The sequence below is a fragment of the Varanus komodoensis genome, unplaced genomic scaffold, assembly GCF_004798865.1.
Source record: "Varanus komodoensis strain SLA01 unplaced genomic scaffold, ASM479886v1 scaffold28, whole genome shotgun sequence".
Taxonomy (NCBI): domain Eukaryota; kingdom Metazoa; phylum Chordata; class Lepidosauria; order Squamata; family Varanidae; genus Varanus; species Varanus komodoensis.
This window is the reverse complement of record NW_025335727.1, coordinates 2,747,512-2,772,846: the sequence shown is the minus strand read 5'-3', so window position 1 is coordinate 2,772,846 and position 25,335 is coordinate 2,747,512.

Here is a 25,335-nt window from a genome sequence, read left to right as displayed (position 1 = left end):
TACACAAAAACGTGTACACAGTTCTCTGCTGAGGAGTCGAGGGAAAGCTTATGCAGAACCAGGATGGAATGAGCCTAGCGGTATAAAATCCAGAGCATGGACAAGATCAAGCTTGACAGGTCCACCCAACCCTTCTTTGAACTGGGAGTGCTGGGAACCAAGTATGAGCAAAGGGGCCTTCTAGTGTGCACAGCGGGATGTTAATAATAGTGGTGCCAAACGGCAGGTTCTCGTGTGGGCCGTGTGCCCGTCACTGCGTGCAATTATCAGGCAGCTGAGCCAGATCAGGGCACTGGAATACCCAGGGAAGAGTTTGGTTTGGTGCTCTCAAGATTAAATGTGTGGATGCCCCAGTCAGAGAGCAGGAAAAAGGGATTCCTAGATTCATGAGCATCAACGAGATTCATAGAATTTATGCCTCTGTGAAGTGTATGATGCCAACCCACAATCCATGAGGAAGAAGTGTATCACTATCCTTATCCCTACACAGGGTCCCTGGTAGATGCCCACCACCCTTCTGCAAGCACGGACCCTGCCATTCCATGGCCAGAGCATTTCATACCCAGGAAGCTGCGCTCACCTGAGATTTTGTGCACTCCGTTTGCTCTCCCTGGATCAAGGTAAGCCTCAGCCTTGTCCTCACCATCACCATCAGACATAACAATATTACGGGCCTTTACAGGAGTGTGGATGACGCTTGCGTACATTCACTGTAGTGTTTTAATCATCAAGCTCAACACCAATTATGTACATTATCGAGTGTCCCTCTACCTGTGACTACAGTGTGATTTATGGGCACCTAATAAATGTATTTTCCACGTTCACTTATTTTTCTTATTGTTAGTTGTTACTGTTAGTTATTAATATTATTTAGTTATATTAAGTTATACTAAATACTGAGATATTATACTAAATACTGAGAGCCAGTGTGGTGTAGTGGTTAAGAGCATGGGACTGGGACTCAGACGATCTGGGTTCTAGTCCCCGCTCAGCCATGGAGTCAACTGGGTGACTTTGGGCCAGTCACAGACTCTCAGCCCAGCCTACCTCACAGGGTTGTTGTTGTGGGGATAAAATGGAGGAGGAGAATGATGTAAGCTGTCTTGAGTCCTTTGAGGAAAAAAGGCAGGATATAAATCAAAAATAAAAATAAGCTTGTTATTGGTCAGCATATTAGTAAATACATAAGTTTGTGTGTGTATCATGCAATCAATGCAATGCATTACAACAAAACAGCCTTTTAAAATAAGAAAAACATACGGAGAAAAGTAGAAGTTTGCACCAGCTCTCTTCTCAAACCTGTTTCTAACACTGGTTGAATTTCCTGTTCTCCCTGGTAAATTATGTGTTGTTCTTTGGTCACTCGCGGGGCACATGCTAAGAGAAGCACGGACACCCCTGGTTCATGTGTCCTGACAAGCCACGGTGGGTTGATATTGCGGGTGATTGCAGGGTGGCTTAGCATAATGTCCGAACCCAGGCTGGTTTTTCTGTTGCAGTTTTTTTGTTTCTGTAAAGACGCTTTCCTGAAAACCCATGGCTTAATAGAACGGTTGTCTAAGGTAGTTTGTTCTCAGCATGGTTTGTCGTGACCTCTGAACCCCATAGGGAGGGCTAGACAGCTGCCTGGAAACACTGGCAGATTCCCTTCCACTCTGCACCATCTCCACATCGCCATGCTCTTTTATCCCTTTTCAGGGCCTTCCAGCTCAGATTTTTAAAAACAAAATAGAAATCATGATGAAAAGATGCTGGGAACTGTGCAAAACATGTTCACATTTTTTCTAGTTCTGCACAACTGCACCGGGGTGAATATGTATTGGTAAGATTTTTTTTTAAGGAACTTCCCTTCAGTTTTATTCCTCTGCTGTGACGTTTGCATATGTTTAGCAATCTGCCTCCATTGTCTGCCTTGAACTTGGTGAATGTTGAGTGATACTTCTCACTGCTGTGCAACTCTCATGCACTTCTGACAGTTTGCAGTGGAGAGAAGGGAAGCAGGAAACCGAAAGGATCGGGTGAGCTGAAAGCCTTTGTGGCTGCAAGGGAGAAGGAGCTCTAGAGTCATTTTAAAACCTTGTGTTCACTAGCAAGGGAACTGGAGGAGGAAACTGACAAGAGGGGATGCTTGATTCAGCAGTGAATGCTTGAGTCCATTTCTCTATTACGAATGCGTCCCCACATTCAGAAGGACTAAGAGGGTTGTTTCTTTTTCTGCAACTAAGGAAAGTTTTGCTTGGGAAGTGCCCAAGTGGTAGATGAAATTGACAAGGACATTGATTAGAGATGACTATTAGTATGTCTGACTAATAGCAGACAGGCAGTCTTGCCCATTAAGCAATGTCTCAGAATAGATCTAGCCGCACAGAGAGAATGTGTTCCTGCATTCATAAGGGGCCAGAAAACTATATTGGTTTTGAGATGTGATGTAGAGGGAGGCCATGAGGAGCTTTGCTCAGGAAGTATAAAACCGGAGGACGAAATTGACAAGGATATTGAGAAGGACAGTGACAAGCACATACAACTGTGTTGGGCCTAATAGCTCATAGGCAGGTAGGCAGACTGGTCCAACAGATTTGCACAAGATTAAGCAAAAGTTTGCAAACACATCCCTACACTAGAAGGATTCAGTGACCAAAATCCCTCTGCTGATCTGGTGGTGGACACTCTCATGCGCATTCCTCTGGTGATCCGGTGCGACCAGGAGGACAGGGAAAGACTGAGGGAGAAACAGGCCCAGGCGCACCATGAAGCCGGGGTAACAGGTGAGCCGTGCCCGCACTGTGCTGCCGCGAGCTGGGCATCCCCTCCCAAGCAAGGCAGACTCTCCAGCACTTCTTGTCAGTGTCTTTATTCTGCATAGAAGACTCTGAGCATCCACAAGCCTCTGGGCATACTCAAAAGATGTTGACCCCTCTCTGCCCCCCTTTACCCAAAGCTTTGCTTATGAACCCTCTGGGGCCTGTCTCTGGAAGGAGGGGCGCTATGCAACCAGGTGCGCTTGTGTTCTCCACAATTGGGCCAGCCTGGGGCTGAGATGATGGGCCCTCAGGTCCATGTCTTCAAGAGGCTGGCATTCTCCATCCGAGAGACTACCCAATTCCACATCTCCTGCCTCCCGTCCTTTGTCTGCTTCATTCTCACAGGCGGGGAAACCGGGCCTCATGGGTGTCCTTGAGCTACTTGCACCCAGAGCCGGCTCAGACTGGTACTAAGAGGTCGAGGCTGCAGGTGCAGGGCTGTCTGTACAACAACAATTCTGTTATCGGAGGCTGAGCTCTGAGCCTCGTCTGGTTCAGCCAACTCCACATCATCCCCAGAGTCTGAGCTATCAGTCCCACCAAAACAGCCCGCTTCTTGTACGCACCTGGGAATCTCGCCAGAGCACATGCGCACAACATGTGGCTTCTTCCCACGGTGTCTGCATGAGATCGAATGTACTCCTTCAGTGTAGCTAGATATCCAAGCCATTGCCCAGAGCCTTCTTTTCTTGCTAGCAGGAACCCTGCAGAGCGCACTCTTCATTGCAAGGTACAGCTTTCCCTGTTCCTGCTTAGGTAAGTGTGCAGGCGAAACTGATTAGACTGGAAAGCAGCCTGGAACTCCTTCCTCTGAGTGGATCTGTTTGTGGGGAACGGCCCAAGTCTGCCTGTCTAGCCACTAGCTCACTGAGGGCCAGTGTTCCTGAGGCCATGTCTTGCCTGTAAGTCCACAGGACTGTGATATGTCCAGTCCCAAGTCCAGCAGGGGTAGCAACATCCTTATCACAAAACCCCGGAGCATCTCTCTTGGAACTGATAGAGGGCAGCAGGAGGTTAATGGAAAATGTTGGAGCACCAGAAGGTTATGTCTAAGCCGGGGGAAGTCAAGGCTGTGCTGAAAAGTCTACATATAGCAGACCATTTGCTTGAAGGAGAGACAAACTTCTTCCTGGCCAAGGACAGTGCTGGAAGCTGTTCATGCAGGTTGGCGATTGCAGTGACCTGCTTTTGTTCCCGAGGCCAACTCCACCCCTTGATGCTAGCAGCTGGAGGGTGTGTGTGATAGCCATTTCCATGAGCATGTTTTAAACAAGATGCTCACATCCTGGAAGCAGTGCCCTAATTGAAGATCAGGAGCAGGACGTGATGTTGGCTGCACATGCTGTTCCAGAGACATAACATATCCTAGGAAAAACCGTGGGTTGCCGATGCCTCCTTAGAATTCATTACAAATGTGAAATGAGGTAAATGGATGGTCCATTCTTTGCACAGGTGAATGCATAAGCACCAGAATCCATCACATGGTTTGCTCAGATTCTGAGGAGGATTAAAAATGCCAGTCCATTAACATGAGCAAATCGGGCATGCCATTATGTGCGTGTCACAATCCGAAGAAGTGAAAGGAAGGGGCTTGTTTATTTGGGAGTTCTCACTTGCCTACGGTGGGAGGTTGGTAGAGAATGGGAGGGGATTTGCTAATGGTGTAAGTCACAGTTTGGAGATGTCCAGACTCATTAAAATTACAGGTTCAGGGCCCAGCAGGGGAGCATCTGTTATTCAACCAACCAGGCATGGCGGCTTGGACAAGTGGGGCCCTCGTCCACAGCTGGCTGTCACAATCACTTGCTCAGAGTAAAAAGATATACTCTAAGGGAGGCAGAGCATGTAGCAAAGTTGTGCATTGCCAATGCCGTTCGTAATGCGACAAGATTGTTATGAATGACAGAAGACGGATCAACGTGTTACTGAATTAGACCAGATCATGTTTCGAGATTCTTCCACTTTCTCTGCATTTCACTCCTTGTGCCTATACAATTTTATTTATTTATTTATTTATTTAAAACATTTTTATGCTGCCCCATCGCAACAAAGCCTCAGGGCAGCTCACAACAAAAAATTTGTATAAAAAATATAAAAAATATAAAAATATATTAAAAAATTTATATAGAAATACAAAGCCAGTCCAATTATCTAACTCTGTTTTTAGTAAGTATCAGATGCTTTGAGGAAAATACAGTCAAGAGAAATTTGTTGTGATGAAAGACATCTGTATATCTTGAAATGTTTTACAAATTTGGTAATGTTCGGGGTGTAAATAACCCAGATCTCCATCAAATCAGTGTAAAGTGATGAATTTGAAGCCTTGTAGCAAAATGTGCCAAACTGTTAGGAACATGGGAAGCCCTCTTAGACTTGATCAGATAATTATCCAGCTAGCCCAGTTGATCTTTTCTGACTGATAACAGATCTCCAGGATCTTGGCCATCTTCCACGATACCAAGTCCTCTCAGTTGGAGCTGCTAGGCCCTGATCCTGGGACTTTCCACATGCCAGCTCTGGGATTGGTCCAGCCTCTCCTCCGACTTATCAGTTCTAATCATGCATCTCTAGCCCTGGATGTATAGCTACCCAGAGGAAATCCAGGCTCATACACTTCAACATTTCCACTAAATGGGCAGTTGTTCCCAAAGGATGCAGCTTTGTGCAGTGTTCACACATTTCACAGAACTGAATCCTGGATTTGCTGTCAAAGTCATTAGGAAGTTCCACCTATCTTGGCTCCCTCTATGAGACAGAGGAAGGGATGAATCTCTGAATTTAATTTCCTTCACATTCAATGGTTTTTCCTTTTTTAAATAAACCTCAGTTTTTTCTTATCTGGAATACATACGCTTTAGTGCACTGGGGCAAATGCCTAACTGAAAACAAAAACATTCTCAACCATCCCAACCGGCCAAGTCCAAGGACTGCCAGCATGGAGAGAGCCAGTGTGTCCCTGCCTGTCATGTTGCTGGTCAAGAGGTGAGAAGAAAAGAATTGGCAGCTCTCCTTCAACACTACAGGTTGTAGTGCTGAGTAAGCAGGTATGCAAACCTGGAGTAAAACACTCAGACCCTGGGCCTGAATGACTCTCTCAGTGTTGCTTCTTCCCACAGTCATTTTTACTATCCTGTTTATGCAGAAATGGGTGAATTTGGGCAAGTTCTTATGCAAAACCTGAGCCGAGCAAAATCTGCTTCCATTCCTGGTCTCACCTTAGCCAGATGATGCTCTTGGAAAAAGGAGGCCTTGCTTCTCTTGCTCTCAACACCATGTATCCAAAGAACCCGAGCTGCAGAGAAGGATTCATTCCCTTGATGAACAGATCTGATGGCCACCACTGATTCTCCGATTGACATAACCTCTGAGCCACAGGAGTGATTTTCCGCTTGAGCTATTTTGTGATCTTTCTGGTGCTGCACCGCAGGAAATGGACAAAAGGGACAAGATGGGATGGAATCCCATAATTCTTCAGTGTTCTGCAGTTGCTACTGTTTGATCACAGAAAAACAGAAGAGACAGTAAGAAGACCCATGGGAGGAATGCTTTGTTTTTAAAATAAATATGAATCCAGCCAGGAGGTCTGAAGTTTAATATAGCAAATCCTGAGGAAAATGCTATGCCCCATATAATGTCAGAGGCTAATCCTTAATGCTCTCTTCTGGCTCTTAAAAAACTAATGTGAATTTATGATTCCTCGGGGAATTGATACACTCATCTTCAAGTGTTCCTTGATTTATCTGGTTCCTCGCCGTGCACTTTTTAAACACCCTGAAGCAGAACTACAGCTCGTAAAGCTGTAATCCATTTCCATTGCCTTTGTTAAAAATAACCTCTAACATAATAATAAGGGTGGGGGGGGGGAACCTTGGGAAGAGAATTTTTCGTAGCAAAAAGTTACCCACTGGCTAAATTGCTCCTTAAGACACTCCAACAACAACTTTAATTTCTTTTGCATCAGTGCATGTTCTTCGTCCTGGTTCCAATAGCCTGCAGGGCTACAGTAAGTAAAACCAGTTTTGAACTTGGCCTACAATCATGGTATTAATTCTCTACAATCTTTATAAAATTTCCAGGAAGCACATTCAGGTGAGTCTCTTGGAAAATAGCTTGACAACATCCACCTTTTCGTGGTTACTTTTGCAGCAATCTTCAAACTACTTACTCTGTTATTAGTCAAGCATTTTCAAGTGTTTATTTCACTAATCGTGAATAATTAGTTAATCATTTCTTATGGCACAGTCCTTTCTCACACACCCAGAGCTTCTGCCCAGAAATGATGGTCTGGCATCACTGTCCCTTACTCTTGAAGTACAAAACAAGTACAAAGCCAAATCTGAATTGATTTTATTTTATTTTATTTTATTTTATTTTATTTTATTTTATTTTATTTTATTTTATTTTATTTACTGACACCAATGTTCTAATCGTATGATATCAGACATGTTGGTTTGAAGTCATTGCAATTCCTATGCAACTAATTCTGGAAGAAGCATCTGTGCGGTGGACATACGGGCACTAAGGAATAGGGATACTGGAGGAATTCAATCTTCACAAATTATCATGCCTGATTGGTATGTGTCACACTGTTGTACAGGACATAAATCTTTCTGACTTCACTCTTCTCTGAGTGTTGTGGTGCAGTTCTCAGATGAAAAATGTGTTAATCAATACACATCTGGCCAAGATTTTTGAAACTTACAGTAGCCTTATTCAGCCTGGGGTTTGTAGATATTTGGGGTTCTAACTTCCATTAGCACCCATCAGCATGGCCAATGGGCAGGCATACCGACAGGGGTAGTTCAAAACATCTTGAAGGCACCATGATGCTTTTGCATTTATATCTCACTGCTTTTCCCTTTCCCATCATTTACAAGGCTCTCCTCCTCTCCATTTTATCTGCAGAACAACCCTGTGAGGCATGTTGGGCGGAGGGTGAGTGACTGGCCCAACGTCACCCAGTAAGCCTCACAGCTGAGTGAGGGCTGGAATGAGGACCTTTGTGTGCTGCTAGCTCTGTCTTTAATTTCTATTTTGTACTGTTGTTTTAAACATTTAATTTTTCAATGCTGTGTTTTAAGTTGTAAATCACTGTGAACCACCCAGAGAATTTCAGCTATTGGCTGATATAGACATAGAACCAATCAGCAAAATAAAATACAACATGCCCAAGCTGCTGTAGCCCAAGGCCAAGGAACAGAGGCAGCTGAGCCAGGGGCGTGCCCAAGGTGATCTGGGCAAGGCCGGCAGCTGGAAGAGGATCCGGCAAGGGGGAAAACAGCCAGGCTGGGGGAGTTCTTGCTTTCAGGCTTGGTTTTCTCACGCGCTGGTGCACCATCAAATATTTGTGAATGCAACAGTGCTGATCCGAAAATCCCTTTGCTCGGGCCACCCTTGAACCCAGACTGATCACGTGCTGAGGGTTCCTGTATTGGGTAGCACTGCAGGACCGCAAGCGCCCGCTTCTGGATCCTGTTTGGATCATCTGATTTATTTGAATTTGGGCCCTGAAAGGACTCTGATCTGTGGACTCTGGCCTGTATTTGTGTCCTGCTATAATAAAGGAGTGCGTGGTTTCTCTAACATGCTTTTGCTCGTTGGTGTTGGGAGGGCACTGGCCTGGCAGGCCCTCCCATAAGGCAGAATGCACCCTTCATCACAGGTGGTAGAACTGGAGGAGCGGCAAATCGTGATCTCCCCACCTGGACAGCCCACAACTACCTCTTTTGCCTGGCGGGATTATCAGGGCTAAAAATGGATAGCAGCAGCTCTTTGGCATGGCTAAGAATCATCTCAGAGTAGCCAGGGGGCAAGCAGGTTCTTCAGATAGATGGGCAGGCCCAGGCGCCTGGCTCTGAGGAAAACTGATGGAAGAATATTGGAGGATTTGTCAATGGAGGAGTTGAAGCTTTGTGTTTCCAAATTTGACCTCTGAGTGGAAGCAAGTGGCTGCTGGATTGGCCGGACCTGAATCCAACAGTTTTCAAAACACCCAACTGGATATGAGTGTTTTAAGCTACATATCAGTCCTGAAAGTACAAGTCAGATTAACTTGCTTGAAAATGCGGATGGAATGAAATTATTGAGCATTCCTACCTCCGTCTCAATTAGGCGTCATGCCTGCCCTTGGCAGCACTGTTGGGGCAACAAAAGCACTTAACATGGTGTCCTTGTGCCAGCCAAGCATTGTGCTTGCGGGTCCCCACCATCGCCTCCCTCCCGTCTCCATTTCTTTGGTCAAATCCATTTTCCACCTAGTTTATCAGATGAGAGGTTGTGATAGTTTGTTAGTGCATCTCCCTGCAAGGGTTTTGTCTGATTGTTTAAACTTGCCAAGTCCGTTGTGTGATTTCTTTTTCAAGCTGGAAAAAGGGTTACAAAACCATGTACAAACACAAGCAGTCATTGGCTAACTAAAAGGCTGTGAGACAAGGAAAATTGTTGTTAATGTTGTGAAGGAAGGGAATCATAGTGAAAAAACCAGGGCAGGTGCATCTCAGCCTTCTGTTGGGTAAATGCAAGCAGTGTTTATAGTTCAGAAGCAGCTTTAAAAGCAGGTGATCAACAGCCAACTGCCCACAAACCAATCCCAGTCTCATTTTCGCCACAGTGAATAGAAATCTAAAATAGGAAGCCCAAGATTTGTAGTGGCTGGATAAACTGATGGGAATTGCAGGCGTCCTTTACTATTGATGGAAGAGAAGGCTATCATTGGCTACTTGTTCCAATGGCTACATGCTCCCTCTGGTATCAGGGGCAGCATGGCTAAGTACACCCGCTTCTGGAGAACATGAGCAGGAGGGTTATTGTGGGTTTCCTTTTGCCACGGTAGGAACAGATGGCTGGATTTGATGGGCCCTTGGTCTGTTTCAGGACTCTTCTTCCATTCTTATGTTTCCAATTAGAAAGGGAAATTAGAACGGGTCCAACAGAAAGGGAAATAGAAGGGGTCCAACAGAGGGCAATAAAAGTGACCCAGGACTTGGAAACACTGCCCTATGAGGAGAGGCTGAGAGAGCTGGGCATGTTCAGCCTTGAGAAGAGGAGACTGAGGGGAACATGATATCCCCCTAGAAGTACCTCACAGGCTGTCACAAAGAGGAAGTTCAAGATCTCTTCTTGCTGATGCCAGAGGGTAGGACATGGAATAATCAGTTCAAGTGGTGACAGCCCAGATTCAGGCTGGGCATCAGGAAAAGCTTCCTCACTGTCAGAGCAATACGACAGCGGAACCAGCTGCCTAGAGAGGTGGGGGGCTCTCCCACACTGGAGACATTCAAGGTGAAATTGTACAGCCACCTGAGTGGGATGGTGTAAATGGGTGTCCTGCAACAGCAGGGGGTTGGACTCAATGGCCTTCATGGCCCCTTCCAAATCTACTATTCTATGATTCTACGACTCTATGATTCAATTGATTCTGAAAAGTTCAAAGCCACAACCAAAATGGATACACCAGTGTCCTATTTACCAATCTTCTTGCTGCAATGTCTTTTCCTTCAGTGATTTGTCAAGGAATTAGTTCTATCTACTGAAGGAAGAACCTGGGAAGAGGGCTATGCAAAGGGAGGTGGCTTGCTTCTCAGTTGCTCCGGGAGAAATCCAGGAGACAAAGGAAATGGGCTGCAGACTGGAGCACAGCTGAGAGAGAGTTTCCAGAAGTTGCATCAACATGTGCCTCTCCACTGGGGAGGGAAGATGCTGAGCTGGGAGCAAGGACTATACCACTTCAGGTGGCAGGTGTGATCTTTAATGCCCCTTTCATAAAAAGAGAAGGAAAACTTTCCCTGTAAGTAGAACACTAGCCCAGCAGAGAGAAGATTAAGCTGGCGTCTTTATCCCAATGGGCTCGTTTTCTACGTTGCAAAAATGCCAATTTCTCTGTGCAGTCTGAAGGGGTCAGGGGTTTATTTTAACAATTCGTTCTTCTGCAGAGGTCGCTCTGAGGATCTGAGACATGGCACACCGTGCAGGAAGGCATTAATGGATGCCTGAAACCAGTTAACTCTTGATCTAAGAACTATCGTGACAATAAATACATCTCAATAAATAACTCTTTCTCAATAAATAAATCTCTCATCAATGCTTCCCTTTGTTCTTCCTGACCCCCTCTGGAAAAAAGGGAAAAAAACTTGGCTCCCAGTACTCTCTGCCACTAATCCCAGAACCTACCCTAATTCTCTGCGTTCTTCTGCCATTTTCCCTTGTAGGATAACAAGTATCTTGACTGTAATCTATTAATTGAATAATTGAATAAACTTGTTTCCCTAGCAGTAAGAGCATATTGTTTGCACACACGGTGTCATCCCAAGCCCTCTAGCTATCGAAAGATTGCCAGATATGTTTATTAAACCCCCTGTGCTTGGAAAGAACACAGAAATCTGTCATCTGGGGTAATACGAAAGTGCCTATCTCAGCTGGAGACCGAGCTGTTATGAATAAAAGAAGAGTTTGCATTACAGTTTGGAGAAGCAAGAGAAAAGGCTTCCCTATGGTGCAAATGTGTTGTAACCCTCAGGCAAGGAATGGGGGGAAAGTAATAACAATATTGAATCTTTGCTGGCAGCACAAGGTAATTACTGAGCTTGCTGCAGCTCGGTCAGCCAGGCTGCCGAAGGTAAACTCATAGTGAACGTGGTTTCTAGACGAACTGGGCAAGTTTCAATGTGTAAATAGTCTGCACTCAGAGTGCAAAAAATTAGGAAGTGGCCAAGAGCACCTGGCAAATTTCTGTACAGGTCGGTCCAATATTTGGCGAGACTCAACAAGTTTCACTGAGAAGTTTGATCATTCCAAGATGTGGCCAGAAGGACTGTCATGGGTGATGCCCTCTTGTCCGTGGTCTTTCATGGGCCATCTCTTCAAGCACAGCAGTGTTGACAAGACATCCCTGCCATCTTGGGTGCGGCTGTGTGAGCTCCACATTTTTATGCCTATCTGTCCGCACTGATGAAATGTATTGGCCATCGTTCCACCCAAGAATCGGCACAGGTGCCACACAAAAAGGGTGCGACTGAAGTCGCAATGCTGGGACAAAGGGTTGGCAGGACAGAAATGCCTTCAGGAGGCCGTTCAGCAGGTGGGGAGCCACGCACAACGGGCCTCCTACCCACCTAAGCCTTCCTTCAGAAGCGGGGAAGGTACCAGTAAACATTGCCATACAAGTGAACAGAGGATGGTGCTGACAACTGGAAGTTTTGTGAAAGCTGGTGGAATATGGCTTTATATCCAGGTATATGGAATTCAGAGCAAAAACTCACCTGATGAGCCTAAAGTATGGGGAGGTTCTTCCTGGTGGAGATATTGGAGCAGTAGAGAGACCTTCTTAGAGCTGAGTGAATTTCATTTCAGTTTGGGTTTGAAAAGAATTTAGCAGATCACCCAAGTTCTTCCCATTTGGTGCAAGAAGTATTTGAGGGTTTATTTAATGCATTTTGGAGAAGTCAAAACAAACACATTTATTCATCCAGTCCTCAGCCTTTGAGTGCCTTGCTCATAAAAATCTGGGTTTCAGCCTTTGTATATTCAAGTATAATTGAAGTAAAGTCACCAGCAATTTTTCTCCTTCTTCTTTGTTTCATCTTTAACCATACCTGGCAGCAGGTACATCACAGTCATCTCCGTGCTGGGAATAGCTGCACCTGTTGAATTTGGCTGGTGCAAGTGGCTGAGAATTTCATTTCGGATCACTTTTGATAAGGAATTCTTAAGATGTGCAACTTTCTCATTCAGGAGAGAAAGAACTCAAAGCTGAAAAAATGCAAATAGAGGAGGAAGCAAACTTGGCCGACTCCCCTGCCCCTGGCTCTGGCACGCCCCCTTTAATGACCACCTGCCCTTCCTGCTACACAGGGTCTTCTACCCAATTTCAAAAGCACTCTGCATGTGATCATCTCAGGCCTCTGGCAAGAGCAACCTCCCCCTTCCCTGGCAGACCATGGGTGGTCCCAGTACGAATCCATGTACAGAGATCCCCTTTGTCAATGCATATGAGTCTCTAGAAAGAGAGCTGGACCCTTCCCTTCTCTTCAAGATCAAAGCACACCAACTCTCTCTTGATATCTCTTCCAGTGCTTTTGGCACCTTCCCAGGACACTCATAAGGCTTCATTGCCACAATTAAACCTGCATCCTGCATCCACACTGTCTCCTTTCTTTCCTTCCTTCCTTCTTCCTCTCCTCCTGCCTTTGCAAAAAGGCTGGGAGGCGCAACACTGGCCTCCCGCTAGAATTCCCCAAGGGCTGCAACTCTATCTCACCACTGCTGGAGGGGGCCACCACACTCCCAAGGATTCCCCTGGGAAATGGGGGTGCTGGGAATCTTGGCCCTGGTTTCCCAGCATAATGCGGCTCCATACAGTCCATCAAACAGCTGTTTCTTCCCTTGCTTAGAATTGTGTAACAGGCATAGGGAGGCCGAAGCATTTCCTTCCCAAATGGATACTGCATGAAGCGGAGTAGCAAAGAAGGCATTTCCCCGTACCAGCCTGCCCATGCCCTTAAATGTGGGGGGGGTGGAGGTCATCTCATGGTCCCATCACCATCAGGTTGAAATGGAATAGGGCCTTCTCTGTGCTGGCCCCGGCTCTGGAATGTTGTCACCCAGAGACAGGCCTGGTGGCAGGTTGACTGTCATTTGGGCACCAGGCTAAGATCTAGGAAACATCTCAAGCTGCGACTTGCCCATCCAAGTTGTGTTGATTTCACAAATGCTTCTTTGCACTTTAGTTTGAGCCTCCGTCGAAAGAGGAACAAGAAGCAATTAAACTGATGACCCTTCAGCCCTGCCTTAGCTTTCCCTTTCAGGGTTTCAAGGTTTGATAGGTATGTCGAGAGAAGTTTGTCATCAGTGTACCTTTACATCTCTTGGTGGAGGGAGCGCCAATTGGAAAAAAAAGAGTCACATGGTGTTTGTGTGTGTGTCAGAGCTCTGTACACTAATATGATCTTGTTTATGTGATAAGACTTGTGCTCCCGGCCGCACTTGCTGCTGTACTTAATATTTTTTAATAAACGAGATGCCTCAGGCACCCACATTTTGGCAGCTCTTAGAGTGCATTACAGCATATTGTCCTTAATATTTCATGAAGGAGAGACATGGAAAATATGTCCTGCTGCAATAGATCGCCCTTGGCATGGCTTTGGAAGGCTACAGCCGAGGTTAAGAGGAGGGCATCCCTGTGCCTGGCATAATACGAGTTCTGCTCCAGTGTTCTGATGTGGTCCGTTTCTAGGCACACGCCATTAATCTCACTGCAAAAGATGGCGATGCAGAAGCTACTTTCAGAGTTCAGCCACACCTGATAATACTTCAGCAACCAACACTTCCTGGTCATGATGGGTATAGGCTAACTCCAGGGCCAGAGACAGCATGCTCCTGAAATATCTGTTGCTTGGGTTGTGTTCCCATCCTGCCTCTGGAATTCCCACCGGAGCATCTGAGTGGGCCTTTGGTCCTACCCAGCAGGGCAGCTGGTGAGCAAGAGCCACATGCTCCTGAACATTACTGAAAACTGTACAATTTTAAAAATAAAAAAGCAAAGCAAATTTGGATGTAGGAGACCTGCACTCAAAAAGCACTTTCCAAACTATCTTGGCATTATATTCAGCATATATCTCAGCTGAAAGAGTGCCTCCACCAGCAGAAACCTTCCTGTGCACTGCACGTGGTATCCAGCACTCTCTTCCACACGCATTGTCGGAAAGATGCTCAGAAGATGGCAAGAAGGGAGAGGTTTTCCGTGTGGTGGCCCCAATTCTGGAATGAATTCCCAAGTTAGGGCTGCTTGGTGTCAACATCCTTATCTTTTCAACACTCAGGCAAGATATCCCTATCAAGCCTTTTTTCAGTATAGGATAAGGTTGTCAATCACATTATGGGATTTCTTATTGTTGATTGTTAAAATTGAGTGAGTGTATGTGCACTATCTGCTTATGTATTTACATGTAAACTGATTTGATATTATATGCAATTACTGTATTTTAAGGTTTAAAATTTGTAAACCACCCGGAGAACTTTGGCTATTGGGTGGTATAGAAATAAGAAATGATTAATGAATTTTGATGTTACTTAATGCCATCTCACTAGGCAGCTAAGTCAAGAAACCAGCAAGCTAGAAATGGCAGATGCTTAAGCAAAGAGACCTAACGAAGTTTGAGGATGCCAAACTATAATCTGGCTCAAAATAAACAGGAGTGTGTGTGTGTGTGTGTGTGTGTGTGTGTAAGCCCCATGTTGCTTACTGAATATCTGTGGACTCCCTTCCGACAGCATCACTATCCTTTTGGCCTCATTTGGAAAAGTTCTGGCAGCCAGCATGTTGGAATGAAGTATTTTAATATCCAGCTCAGTTTTGCTATATGAATAAAACTTCAAGGGGACATTGCCTCCTGGTTCACACAACACAGCTACCTGGGTCCAGCCATGGGTCCCAACTCTGGGTTGCCTCTCCCCCATCAACCCAGGATTCTGCGTTCAGGCACTGCGGTAAATGGCTCAGCAGGAGAAATCATGCTTGCCCACTCTTGCTTGTTTGCGACTTTCTAGGGTTTAACCCCTCCTGCACTTCTCAGCACTTGCGCTGTGCAAACTGGTCATTACATGTCCTTTTAAAGTGCTGTTACCTGCCTTGACAGGCAAGTCGAGTCATCGTGTTTGCTTTTAATGTGCTTTTACCTGGCCACTCACTCCTTCAGCATGGGAGCAGGCAGGAGCCAGGAATTAAATGTGGATGAATAAATAACGCTTGATGCAAATACCTTCTCTACAGCCGCTTGCACGCTCTGTATGCACACGAAGAGTCACATGGTCTCCAGTGCTCTCCCAGAGCTGACAAACTGTGCTCCCCTTTTGCACGATATTCCATTGTTACGATATTGTACATGTGCATTAACAAATAAAAGAATGTCTTCACCACAATTACGGCCCCTTCTGCTCGATTTGCTTGTCTCCATGCATTCACGGCTCTGCAAAAGATCTGCTTTGCAGACTCTCTCCAAGCAGACGGTTTCTTCCGAGCAGCGTCAGCGTCAAGGTGGCTGGCAGGCCGGCGGTCCAGGTGAGCTCGGCTCCCTTTTGGTATTGTTTGTCTCCCCTCCAGCAGCCTTTCACTGGTGGTGGTGGTGGTGGGGATGTGGGGAGCGGGGGTGGGGCAGGGGCTCCAAAAAGTAATTGCCATTAATTACACTCTGTCTCTGGTAAATTGCAGTGAGAACATCAGCGAAACACGAGCCAAGCAGGACTTCCCGGATTTGAGGCACTGAGAGCTAGGGGAAAAATGTAATTAAAGGTTGACCTAACGACAGTTGCAGCCACTATGCAGGCCTTCTATGCAGGCTTGCCAGCCGACCGGAAAAAGTGGCTCAGCCGGTCCCCCATTCCCACCTCCCTTCAAGCTAGTTCCCAGAAAAGGGCTCGGATCCCACTGCTTGCTGGCTCCTTGGTAGAGGGAAGCCGAGGGTGACTGGCAATCACAGAGACAGAATGCTGGGGAAGATGGCAAGCATGGTGCCCTGTGTTCCGGCTGCGGAGGGAGATCCAAGTGTCCGTGTTGCAACCCTCCCCATCTTCAGGCTTGATGCTCCCGTGCTGATGATCTAGGACAATGAGGCAGAGGCAATGAGTGGTCGTCAACTTTTCTGATCATTTGTGGTGGGACTGGAGAAGAAGAGTAGGACAGAAAATCTTCATATGTACAGATATGGTAGAAACCTTGCCTTTCTACCAAGAAAAATAGTATTCCAGTCACTTATTTATTGTATTTCTGTGCCACCCAAGAGCTGATGTCCCCAGAGTCAGATGGGCAAGGCTCCTGGGGCATCCCCATCTTCAGCTCTTTGGGAGGTGAGTGAAGGAGGCCAAGAGATCCAGCTGGGTGCAGCCACAGCAAGATGGGCCTTCCTGCTATGCTTAGCGTGGTGCTTCTGACCCTGGATGAGAGGAAGACCTATTCTTTTGGTTCTCTGGGATGCATTAAAGGGAACAAACCAAAACTGGACAGGCCTGTAAATTAGAAATGTGGGTTATTGCATCATTCTGCTTTTTGGACATTAATTATTGGTGGAATTACCAGTACAAACTTCCCCAGCAGTCACCCGCTCAGATCCACAGGGTGGACCACCTTTAACTTAGGTCCGTTATCTTACAAAACTCTATTGTCTGTTCCATCTATTCTTCAGAAAGAAACATTCCATGAGGTTCTTCCCTCCTTCAGCTGTCGGTGGGCAGCAGCCATTTCCCCAGGCTGTGAGAGAGGCAGAGATGGAAAGCAGGGCCCCTGAAACGGCTTTCCTGAGAAACCGCTCCTTTGCATGCTTCTGCACCCTGGATTCTTTTCATCTCATCCTGTTGTTATAAAAACTCTGAACATTTAAGAACGGGTGCTAAGTTTGCTTTGCCCTCTTCCCTTTCCCTCCCTTCTGCCTTTTGTGTCATGTTTTTAGGCTGCAAACCTAGAGGCAGATGTTATTATCATTATTATTATATGTTATCATCATCATCATCATCATCATCATCATCATCATCATCATTGAATTGGTAGCTACCCTGGGAACCTTTCTGGTCAAATAGCAGTATAAAAAGGATTAAATTTAAATTGATTAAATAAGCATTGGAATAGAACTGGGCATTAAGTATGCAAGCCAAACACCTAAATCACCTTGCTTCAAAAACAGCATCACTAGTCTGAGGCTTAGCAATGGCATTGCTAAACTTATCTAATTAAAAGAACACAAGAGATAGCTTGAAATCACAAATGGTGCGTTTCTCCCCTGCCTTTGTTGTTGTTAGTCGCAAAGTCATGTCCGACCCATCGCAACCCCATGGACAACATTCCTCCAGGCCTTCCTGTCCTCCACCATCCCCTGGAGTCCACTTAAGTTCACACCAACTGCTTCAGTGACTCCATCCAGCCACCTCATCCTCTGCCGCCCCCTTCTTCTTTTGCCATCTATTGTTCCCAGCATCAGACCCTTCTCCAGGGAGTCCTTACTTCTCATTAGGTGGCCAAAGTATTTGAGTTTCATCTTCAGCACCTGGCCTTCTAAGGAGCAGTCAGTGTTGATCTCCTCTAGGACTGACCAGTTTGATCGCCTTGCGGTCCAAGGGACTCGTAGGAGTCTCCTCCAGCACCACAACTCAAAGGCCTCAATTCTTCGGTGCTCAGCCTTCCTTATGGTCCAGCTTTCACAGCCATACATTGCAACTGGGAAAACCATAGCCTTGACTATATGCACTTTTGTTGGCAGGGTGATGTCTCCGCTTTTTAGTATGCTGTCTAGATTTGCCATAGTTTTCCTCCCCAGGAGCAAGTGTCTTTAAATTTCTTGGCTGCAGTCCCCATCTGCGGTGATCTTGGAGCCCAGGAAAATAAAATCTATCACTACCTCCATTTCTTTCCCATCTATTTGCCAGGAAGTGAGAGGACCAGATGCCATGATCTTAGTTTTCTTAATGTTGAGTTTCAAGCCAACTTTTGCACTCTCCTCTTTCAACCATATCAAGAGGCTCTTTAGTTCCACTTTCTGCCATGAGAGTGGTATCATCTGCATATCTGAGGTTGTTGATATTTCTCCCAGCAATCTTAATTCCAACTGGTGATTCATCTAGCCCCACCTTTCTCATGATGTGCTCTGCATATAAGTTAAATAGGCAGGGCGACAGTATACAGCCTTGGTGAACTCCTTTCTCAATTTTGAACCAATCAGTGGTTCCATGTCCAGTTCTCACTGTCGCTTCTTGACCCGTATATAGGTTCCTCAAGAGACAAATAAGATGGTCTAGTACTCCCATCTCTTTAAGAACTTGCCACAGTTTGTTGTGATCCACACAATCAAAGGCTTTAGCGTAGTCAATGAAGCGGAAGTAGATGTTTTTCTGGAACTCCCTAGCTTTCTCCATGATCCAGCGTATGTTGGCAATTTGATCTCTAGTTCCTCTCCCTCTTCAAAATCCTGCCTGTACTTCTGGTAGTTCTCGGTCCACATACTGCTGGAGTCTAGCTTGTAGGATTTTAAGCATCACTTTGCTAGCATGTGAAATGAGTGCAATGGTGCGGTAGTTTGAACATTCTTTGGCATTGCCCTTCTTTGGAATCGGAATGTAAACTGACCTTTTCCAACCCTGTGGCCACTGTTGAGTTTTCCAAATTTGCTGGCATATTGAGTGTAGCACTTTTACTGCATCGTCTTTTAGGATTTTGAATAGCTCAGCTGGAATACTGTCACCTCCACTAGCTTTGTTGTTGCTCAGATTTCCTAAGGCCCATTTGACTTCACATTCCAGGATGTCTGGCTCGAGGTCAGTGACCACCCCATCGTGGTTATCAGGGACATTAGGCTCTTTCTTGTATAGTTCTTCCGTGTAATCTTGCCACCTCTTCTTAATCTCTTCTGCCTCTGTTAGGTCCCTGACATTTGGGTCCTTTATCATGCCCATCTTTGCATGAAACATTCCCTTCATATCTCCAATTTTCTTGAAGAGATCTCTGGTCCTCCCTATTCTATTGTTTTCTTCTATTTCTTTGCACTTTTCATTTAAGAAGGCATTCTTATCTCTTCTAGCTATTCTTTGGAATTCTGCATTCAATTGGGTGTATCTTTCTCTTTCTCCCTTGCCTTTTGCTTCCCTTCTTTCCTCATGTATTTGTAAAGCTTCCTCAGTCAGCCATTTTGCTTTCTTGCATTTCTTTTTCTTTGGGATGGTTTTTGTTGCTAACTCTTGTACAATGTTGCGAACCTCCATCCATAGTTCTTCAGGCAATCTGTCTATCAGATCTAATTCCTTAAATCTATTTGTCACCTCTACTGTATATTCATCAGGAATATGATTTAGGTCATACCTGAGGGGCCTAGTGCTTTTCCCTACTTTCTTCCATTTAAGCCTAAATTTTGCAACGAGAAGCTCATGATCTGAGCCACAATCAGTTCCTGGTCTAGTTTTTACTTGCCTGCATAGAGCTTCTCCATCTTTGGCTGCAGAGCACATAGTCAATCTGATTTTGATGTTAACCATCTGGTGATGTCCATGTGCAGAGTCGTCTCTTGGGTTGTTGGAAAAGAGTGTTTGCTATGACCATTGTATTCCCTTGACAAAATTCTACCAGCCTGTGCCCTGCTTCATTTTGTAATCCAAGGCCAAACTTGCCCGTTATTCCAGTTATCTTTTGGCTTCCTAATTTAGCATTCCAATCCCCCATGATGTTAAGGACATAATTTTTTTGGAGTTAATTCTAGAAGGTGTTGTAGGCCTTCACAGAACTGGTCAACTTCAGCCTCTTCAGCACCAGTGGCTGGGGCATAGACTTGGACTATTGCGATGTTGAATGGTTTGCCTTGGATTCGAACTGAGATCATTCTGTCATTTTGTATCCCAGTACTGCTTTTCCTACTCTTTTATTGACTATGAAGGCTACTCCCTGCCTTTAGTCTGAAGGAAATCCAAGAACCAGTTTTTGGACCTTGTTGGAGTTTGTCCAAACACTTCTTGATAGAAGTGGGCTTCCACAAAACAGCACCCATCCATATCACAGGAACTCTGTGCTACACGAGGCCAAAAATTTGTTTAGTAGCACATACCTCTAACAGAATAGCATGTGCATTTGTGTATAGCCAGCTAGCTATACTTGCTGAGTGTACATGGCACACTGAAAGAAAGTCTGCTGCGGTGGTTAAAGTGTCACCGTGAACTTCAGGAGATCTGGGCTGTAGGCCCTACTTGGCTGTGAAGCTCAATGGGTAACTTCGTGCTAGTCATTGACTATCAGCCTGTCCCACCTCAAAGGGTTGTTGTGAATAAAAAATGAAAACCCACATTGAGTTCCTTGCAAGAGGAAAAAGGGTGGAATAAAAAAAGTGATTGATTGATTGATTGATTGATATAGCTATGCTAGGGTTTGGGGCTCAAGGCTAGGGGCAGGTGTTAAACAGAATTCAGCTCCACCATTGTAAAAACTGGTTGCACAATAACTCCATTTGTATGTTTCATTTAATTTGAAGGGGATCCCCATACAGATGCACAGACAAGAGGAGGAATTTAGTTGCTGTACAGAAAATGTGGAAATGTAATCTTTTGTTTTAAGTAAATAAATTGATTTTCCAGAGCAGTCAGCCCCTAAGCATCATCTTTTGAAAAGAAACAACACAATGCAAAAACAATCTTTGTCTCCCTGAACCTGCAAAAGGGAAGTGTTTCCCTGGGAAATTCTTGCGGGGATTTAAATAACTGCCCACAATTGCTTCATTCCCCTCTTCTTTAAAAGGAGGCATTGATCCAGTGACAGTATTAATGCAAATGTCACTTTGGATAGGACTTTCCAGATCTATATAAATATCATTGAGAGACTGATTTAATTTTAATAATTGTTCTTGGTGGAAAAGAAATGGCAAGCAAAGTGCCTGAGAAGGCAAAGAGCTGTGTCTGAAAAGAAGATCAGGAAAGGAATCTGACCTGATCAGGTCTTCTTACCAAGCCTAAGCCTGTCCTGTTGTGCCAAGTAATCTAATCCTTGTTAATAAAAACGTATCAAAGCAAATAAGACAGGACTAACCGCCACGGAGGGCAAATAAAAGGCAGACATGCACCCTCTGAGGCCTTGCACAGAAATCAAAAATAAAACGTGTTTCAATCTCCAGCACAAATAAGCTCCAACACTTTGTCCTATTTTGCAGAGGCCAGTCGTCTATCTCAATGCCCCTCTGCTTAATGGGATGCTTAAAGTCTGGCTTGGAGTTGAAGAGCCCTAAGAAGGGAGAGTCCGCCGGCCTTAATGGTGGCCATCAACACTTAGCACCCAGTCAGCAAATCCAGCGGTTGCACAGCTGACCTGCTCCCAGTCTTCTCTGCTGGGATGAGACGCCTTGCATTTCTTTTAAAATTATAGTTCCAATTTCTAAATTTGCTTCTATATGTCTCAATTATCATATACTGATGCTATGCAGCTCAGTATCCTCTGTTGTCCTTCTCCCAGAGATGCACCAGAGGCCACCTTCAGTACATTGCCTGCATGCACTGATTGGTAACTCTATTTCCACAAAGGCTGCAACCTTCTTTTCAAAGGGATGAACACTGGGAAGATGGACGAGCTTAACTGTGCAAACAAGCAGCTGGGTGGCTTTTGCAGGAGCCATGCAAAATGCAGGCTATACAGCAACTCCAGTGTCTCCAACCTGTCAGGATCAGGGCCTGAGCAACCCTGCAAGTGCCTGCAAAACCAGGACCACTCGCAGGGAGCAGCTGAGGAGCAATTATGCAGCGCACCTGGAGACAAGCAGAAAAGGTCTCCCTGCACTGCTCTCTGCCAGAGCAGCATCAGCTGGCTGCCCTTGGCCCTGCTTCCAGCATTGCCTCCAGTCTGACCTGATTCCAAGGTACTTGCACCTGCCTTGGCATGTGACTGTCTCTCTGGGACTTTGGACTGTGCTCCTGAATGGTGCCTTTGAATGTGGTATCTTGGGCTGTGTTTGCTTGGATCTGTGGCCTTCCTGGCTTGGACCTGGAGTGCTGAATGAACATATTTCTAGCCATCTCGATCTGTGGCAGGACTCTGCGTTGCACCCGTGCCTTGGCCTGGGCATTCCAACCTTAATTAACTGCTGTCCATGCCCTGGACCTTATACAACCTCGTGCGAATGTACAGACAGGAGTTGTTCGATAGTAGCAGAAAACACAAATGGAAGCAGGATCCTATCCTTTCATGGACCTTGAGCCTTTCCTCTGCAGGGGCTCATATCTCAAGAGCAGCCTGCTCCAGTGCTTGGAAACTATTACTTCCTCAGAAGAAAGCTGGATCCAGGTTATGCTGTTATTCATGGAGTGGCCTTCACAGAGAACTTCACCTGGCGCAGAACGCAACCTCCTGGATCCAGCATTGCTCTCTTGTTACACTGGTGGTGTAAAACCTTGGGCTGCATTCGATCCTCAGGAGGTCCCCACATGACCAGCCTTGTCTTCTCTGGCCCCACCAGTGGCTTGGTGCTTTCTTGTTTTTGTGAAGCTTTTCTGTTCACTTGAAAAGGTTGAAATGTCTCTCCTAAGACTTGGTGACTGGCAGTAGAGATTCAAACTGAAATCTCTCTGAAAAACTGTATTCTCCTGCCAAGGCTATTAAGACCTCCTGCAGAGGCCCTTGGCTTGGTTCCACCACCCTCACAGACATGCTTGGTGGGAATGCAGGATGGGGCCTTTTCAGTGGCTGCCCCAAGCCCCTGGAACTCTCTTCCTAGGAAGGCTGGGTTGGTGCTTTCCCTGCTAAGCTTGCAGAACAGGGCAAAACCTTACATTCCAGCTGGTACCTGGGAATGGCCTGTGAGTTTGTGCTGGATTAGTTTTACTCTTTATATTGTTTGTAGTTTTAAAAAAAATTGAGCATTGGTTCATTTTAATATTTAAGCTTACTTAACCATATATTTTGTACATTTTTAATGTTTTAATTGTATGAGTTAAAGATGTGAGCTGCCTTGAATCCCAATCCCAGGGAAAAGATGGGATACAAATACATTATCATTAATAATAGCACACCAGTAATTTTAGTATTTTAGTCCCGGCCCTTTTTATCCTGAACTGTGTCTAACACTGGAATTCACTCTGCAAACACTTCTCAAGGTGCTGCCTTTAACATTGTGAATGTTGCCCAATTATCTGAAGGTCCAGCTGCACCCATACAAACTTCTATGGTGCAGTTACTGCTTTTGGAAACCTTGTTTTCTGTCCCATTACCAACATCCATCAGTGATGACATCACATTTCCCCCTAGATAAAAGTGCAATACATCTTAAGTGGGTACCTTTGGAACCATTTCTCTTTTGCTCATATTGTATTAGCTGCAGCTGTTTGTGTGTTGCTCTTTTGATAGGCTTCAACTGTAAAGTTGCTTTTAAAATGGTTATAAGCAGCTTGGGAAAGTTGCGTGGGCTGAAAGGGGGCAGATACATGCATTGGCGGCATAGAAATGTTCTAATAATAATAATAATATAATTGAATAAAATAAATATGAATGTATCAAGTCACCAAGGGACAGTGGTTAAATCATCTGACAGGTGGTGAATCTGGAATTTGGTTTAGGACATGCTCCTATGCATGTTTACATGGGGAAAAAGCCCTACACCTGAGTATTTTTCAGCCAGCAACCATGCTCTGCTTTTTCAGGGCTGCCCCTTTAGCTTCTGCAACAGCTATTGTGCTTCAGCCACGGTTGCCTTTTGCTCTGCCCTGCCTTCTCCCATTCCCCGTGCATGAGAGTGCCTTCTAAGCATCTGTATCCTGCACCACAGACGCTGAATTATCCAACAGGAGAGAGCTCCCCAACGCTTACCAGCCAAAGCACAATTATCATTTGCACCTGGTTGCTTGAAAGTGGCAGCGGATGGAGGGCAGCAGAGGTGCTAAGATGCTGTCATGCAGACTACATGAGCAAGATGATTCAGAACTTACATCCAGAAATTGCTGCCAGATGACTATGAGTCAACAGACTGGTCACTTCTGATTCATGAACTCCTTGACAACGGATTGCTTCCATTCCCCCGCTCCCCGGTACTTTAGTGGTAGAGAGAATCTATTTCCTTTCTCGACACACGCACCAGAGTGACCTCACATAAGATACTGACCTAGCCTAATACATTATTTGCCTTTTAACATCTCTTTTTGGTGCTTCTGACTGTGCTTCTTCCAGTCACACATTCCTGCATCTTTCTGGAAACAATTAGTTTAGAAATTAGCAGTTTTCCCTGTAAACTGGCCGGCCTCTTTGGTTTTGCTGGCAGCTCTCAATGTCTGCAGGAGCATAGAATTAGAATATAAGCCAATCAAATATAACAGGGTTGACTCTCAGGTGTGTGTGGCTTAGGGGTTCTGTTCAGGACTCCCCTGTCTTCACCTGGTTACTGGGGCAGTGAGCCCAAGTGTCCACACCTGCCCACCTCACGTCCCGTCCTTTCCTGGTCGTGTTAGCATCTCTAACAGCAAAGAAAGCACCAAAAGAGAAAGCCAGGCCTGTCTCTCTGGCTGGGCTGGGGGTTTCTCTGGTTGGCTGAATTACGATTTCCAGCTGAAGGTAACAGTAGCCTGTATCGTTTTACTTATTCAGCATTATGAACAATCCTTGATGCTGCTTCTGTGCTGAATACTGGCAGATGCAATCATGGTTTCTTGTTTTAATTTCATCGTGTGCATGTCCTGAACTTTTGTTTGGTTTTAACTTTTGTTCAGTGCCAAGAGTACCTTGGCTATTGGGAGGTATATCAATCAGTGAATTAAATAATACCCTGCATTATCATCAACCAAAGGCAAGCCAGGTAACCTTTAGGAAGGGCACACATATTTTTGGAGAAATGATCGATCCATCGGGGTGAGGAACCTGTGGCCTGCCCCCCCACTTCTGATGCACTGCCCCTCTATACTGCTAGCTGATTTGGCTGGGAACCAGGCACAGGGACTCTTCTCCATGAGCTGCGTGGGTGGGTGGGGGCTGGGGATAACCCCCACCCCCATTCCTCTGTGTGTGTGTGTGTGTGTGTGTGTGTGTGTGTGTGAGAGAGAGAGAGAG